Source organism: Marmota marmota, unplaced genomic scaffold (assembly GCF_001458135.2).
Source record: "Marmota marmota marmota unplaced genomic scaffold, marMar, whole genome shotgun sequence".
Taxonomy (NCBI): Eukaryota; Metazoa; Chordata; class Mammalia; order Rodentia; family Sciuridae; genus Marmota; species Marmota marmota.
Window position 1 is genome coordinate 9,312,486 of NW_025999900.1, and position 5,152 is coordinate 9,317,637.

At 39.4% G+C, this 5,152-nt stretch overlaps 1 long non-coding RNA gene across 1 annotated transcript; it reads left to right on the plus strand.

The window, feature by feature from the left end:
• Positions 1–829: 829 nt before the first annotated feature.
• LOC125615159 lies at positions 830–4,926 on the plus strand. The gene is made up of 3 exons (XR_007345709.1): positions 830–949; positions 1,816–1,935; positions 3,581–4,926. It is a non-coding gene; the product is annotated as an uncharacterized LOC125615159 (long non-coding RNA).
• The last annotated feature ends 226 nt before the right edge of the window (positions 4,927–5,152 follow it).

Here is a 5,152-nt window from a genome sequence, read left to right on the forward strand (position 1 = left end):
CAAAGATAGTGGATTTCAACCTAATTTAATAAAATTTTCTTTTTGATGTTTACTTTGAACAAATAACATTGCTGGGGCTATAAATAAGATCTGATGTCTGCCTTAAGGGAATTTATAGTCTAGTGGGAAGAAGAATGTTCATAATTAACTGTAGTATTACACCAGGTGGAATATGGTGCCTGCTAGAATAGATGTCTGCAGTACGCAGTACAGGGACTCAAGGAGAGAGAAGTCAGTTCTCACTTAGAAGAATGAAGGAAGGGGTTATGGAGGAAGTGATATCTTAACTGAGCCTCTAAAAAATAGGATCTTGCCTATGAAAGAATTTTCCAGGCAGAGAAGACCACATGGGAAAAGACACAGGTAAGCACAGAGTTTGCTTGGGAGCAGCTGCTGGGCAGGGTACATGCATGCAGTTGAGATTCAACTGAAATGTCACTGGGCATAGTCCAAGCCAAGAATCCTAGAACAGTTCAGAGCCTAGAGAGACCCAGTCAGAACTGTGCTGCAGAGACAGTGGCTGTGGCAGGCAGCAGTCAGGAGAATGTGTGGAAGGGACGAGAAGAGACCAATGAAGAGGTGGGGACTCTCAAGGAAGGCTGTTATGGTTTGGATGTGAGGTGTCCCCCAAAAGCTCACATGTGAGACAATGCAAGAAGGTTCAGAGGAGAAGTGATTGGGTTGTGAGAGTCTTAACTCAATCTGTGTTTTAATGCCCTGATAGGGATGAACTGAGTGGTAACTGAAGTGGTTGGTTGTGGCTGGAGGATGTGGGAATTGGGGCGTGGCTTTGGGTATGTATTTATATCTACAAGTAGAGACTTCTCTCTGCCTTCTGATCATTATGTAAGCTGCTTCCCTCTGCCACACTCTTCTGCCATTAGGTTCTGCCTTACCTCAAGCCCCAAGAAATGGAGCTGGACTTCTAGGGACTAAGACCTCAGAAAACGTGAGCCCTAAAATAAAATTTTCCTCCTTAAAATTGTTCTCATCAGATCTTTAGTTTATAGCCGTGAAAAATCTGACTAAAACAAAGGCATTTCTGTAGCTGACATGAGGGAGAGGGTGGGTTTTGAATGTTTTGTGATAAACCTGGTTTAAGCCTGGTTTCACTTACTATCTCTGCAAGCATAGGCTGCAAAATCTGACTCTTGTTTCACATCTCACCTGTGAAAGGAGAGATGTCTTGCCTACTCTTAATATTCTGTGATGCTGAGGATCTATTTATCATCTGTGGCAAATCTAACACAGGATGGCTGAGGTCACTTTCTCACCCTTCACATTTGCTAAAATGAGTTCGATTTTCTTTGAAGAAATCAAATGCAACCAAAGTCCCATTGATTTGGCCATGGCTTGGCACAGGATTGAGAAGATGGAATTTTGGAGCTGGAACTTATTCCAATCTGCCTTATTTGGCACTAATTCCAACTATACCAACTTTTCAAGCAGGCTGGAATGACGAAATTTATGTTGCTGCATTTACAAACTCGGGGGACAGGAAACAAGTTCCTAGCTCTGAAAATGTAGTGGGTTACCTAGGTTACTTCTTACAAACACAAACACTTTGTATCAGGAGCAAAGGCCAGATTTCATGATTTTAATGGAAATCTTAGGGAACAGATGAATCATATAATACATCGCTTCAACCGGAAAGCGAATGTATCCTACCATTAGAGTTTATCTCCCAATGCTTGGGGAAACCCAGGAGAGCTGGAGGAACCTTTAGCTCAGGTCCTGTGTGGGATGAGATGGTCCAGCAATAGCTCTGTCCAGACGATCAAATGGTGCCTTTTGTTCTTTCCTGGGGGTGGGAAGGATGTGGGAAACAATGATCTGGCCATGGAGAAGATTCAAGGGAGTGAAAAATGAATCATCACCAGCCACCAGGAAACACCAGGAGTTCCCTAAATGGTGTGGAGTCCTCCTGCTCCTTAGGTGAGTGAGATAAAACAAGAGCTGGTGGGGGAGACAGAGGCTGGAGAAAGGGACCCCCCAGAGCAACTGAGGCTCACAGCCATGGCGGAGGAAAGAACCAGAAGATATATGAACTTTCTGCTGCACTGAGTTTTGAAAAACATCTTTTTGGGTTGGCTTCCTGTGATGTCCCTTAGGGAGGTTTTTTTTCCTGATCTGCCCTTAGTGATTTCCTCATCAGCTGCCCCAGCCCCCAGCATCCACCATGCGCAATGTCATCTGCAAAAAAATGAGGAGAATGTGACCAGCTAGCTATTCAGTCCAGGTCCAAAAGAGCTCTGTGAATTAGGGGGTGGAACGTGCAGCCCACAGCACAATGAGCTACAAACAGCAGCCTCAGAACACCAAGTGCTGCCCTGGACAGGAAGGTAGAGGGGCCTCTGCAGCTGCCTCCAGGTCCCCAACAGGGCCATTGGAGGAATTCCAGGCACACACGTCCTGCTGGCTGCGAACCCTGGAGCATGGGATCAGCTGGATTCTCTCTCCTCTTGTGCTCCTTGAGTTAATTAGCTAATTACTTTTTAAAGCATCCTTAGGCTAAAATCTCCCCATTTATTTTTTTTATTAAGGACATTTTCAAATATAAAAAAAAAAAAAACCTAGGGAGCATAGTATGGGGAGCTCACACCACCTCTCTCTAATATTTACCAATATTTTGCTGAATTTATTCCATTTGTGTTCTGTCCATTTTTTTCCCCAGGTATATGAAAGCAAATCCTGAAGATCATATCATTTCATCTGTAAAAACTTCAAAATGTATTGCTAGCACACAAAGATTTTTAAAATAGAGCAATGCTACAATCTATATGTAACCAAAGTAGTAATTTTTCCATAAGGTTTAACGTTCAGTGTTCTACTTTCCTTAGTTGTCTAAATTATGTCTCTTTTGAAGTGGGTGGTTTAAGAGCCAAACAAGGTCTACACATAATGCGTTAGTTCCTGTCTCATTTTTTTTTCATGCTCTTCATTTATAGAAGAAATCAGGTCATAGGTTCTGTAGAATTTCCCATATTCCATATTTGGCTTATTACATTCTTGCGGTGTTTTTCCAAAGAGCCCCAGTTCCTTTTAATTGGGAAATGGTATTTAAAGACCACCATCTCGGTATGGGGTATTCTGAGCCACTGGGTTGTCATTGTTTTGTGGTTTTATTCAGAGTAAACAGAGTTGGAAAATATTTATGTCTTTGGAAAATGAGAAAAACTGAGTTTCTATTGGCATTTCCTATTTAAATATATGACTACAAGGTTTTTATTTTACTTGTTGAAAGTTCATATTTTGTTTTTCTTGTGCTGAAAAGCTTGGTTTCTATGATATTAACATGATTATTTATTAACTGTATCTTACAACACATTTATAGCTTAAAAATAATAGGACCTATGTTAGTATAATTACTTATTAACTGCTTAAAAGTAACATATGTCTAGCTTAAAAGTAATAAGATCATGTAATTGCTAATAAGAGTACTGAATATAGGTCAAGATTTCTTTGCAGTAATTGCATGAAGTCAGTATCCTTTCTTATGTGTCTAGGGATATTAATTACAGTTCCTTTTTGCATTGATTTTTTTTTTCATTCCTTTATTGTTTCCGTTTTTACTTTTCAGGCTTTCTCAAGTATCTGGTGAACCTTGGCTGTTGCTTCAAATATAAGTTATACTAAAACAACAGTATTACTAGTAATAGTGAGATTATTGAAATAACAGTATAAAAATCAAAGAGTGAAAAATAAAAAATCTAGAAATCCCCAAATCTCACATTCATATTGGAAATATCAACATGAACTCATTGCTTTTTTCTTAAATACATTTTTAAAAAACCTATTTCCTTGTTCTGTTCTTTGAAGAGGACTAGATGAAAAAACAACTCAGTGGTACTAAGCACTAAGCACACAGATTGTGTTCTCTAAATACCATTCTCCATAAAAGGAACCAGAGCTCTATGGACACATGTCTGATTCCAAGTCTAGGGCAGGAAATTAAAAGGTGAGCCTTTCAGAACAAATGAAGTCAGACTAAAAGGATTCCAAAGCCACCTTAAGAGGCTCCCACTGGCCAAAGATGGGAAAATTTGAGCATAAAAGAGAAGAGAAAGGAGACCGTATCACATATCTAAAAATCCATGAATTTACAATGATTTAAAAAAATACCTAATGGGTTATCTTTGGAGATTGCTTGTCTACCAACCTACCCTTAAACGTAGTGAAAAGGGAAATATCCAGATTAATCCACTTCTCTGCTACACACTGTATTTCAGGACAACTAAATTGTCATAGGAGAATTTATGGAATAATGCAACAAGTAAATGTGGAAAGAAGGATAGAATTAAAATTCATCATTGCACAACCCTGAATGAAATAATGGATCTGGGAGTACCCATCGGTGTTTGCTAAAGTAATTAGGTTAAAAGTTGATGAAGAACTTGACAACAGAAGTGTTGGACTGCTGTCACTGACCCTGGTGATCCCTCTCAGTGTCATGAAAAGTATGACGACTGGACGCTGGATGATGTCCTACAACAGGCGGTACTACTGAGGAAGTACCCCTGCCTGATAAAATGAAACCGAACCTTCCCAGTCAGTAGGGTTCACTGCCAATTTTTGTACAATAAGAGGAATAGTACATTTTAAACAAAACCATGAAGAGTCAATGAACCAAATCCTGACTGAGATTGTCTACAAGCCAAGTGATCCAGTTTCTCCAGAAAACAATGGCAATAAAAAAATAAAGAGATGAATTTTTAGAGAAAAAAAAAGATACTTAAGAAACATAATAACAAAGTCTAAGATGTGGACTTGATTTGAACAAACCTGCTCAAACATGCATCTTTGAGGTAATCAGGGAAAGTTGAACGTAGATGTAATATTCAATTATATAACAGTATTTTAAGTATTTTAAGTGTTATCACTATCCTAAAGGCAAACTGTCATCTTTTTAAGTTCTTATCAGTAAAAGATAGATGCATTGAAGTCTTTATAGATGAGTGAGTGTGATGTGTGGGGCTTGCTTTAAAATACTTCAGGGGGAAAAAAAAAGAAAGGGGGGCTGGGTATGGCAGCACACACCTGTAATCCCAGCAGTTTGGGAGACTGAGGCAGGAGGATTGCAGGTTCAAAACCAGGCTCAGAAACTTAATGAGGCCCTAAGCAAATTTAGAGAGACTCTGTCTTGAAATAAAAA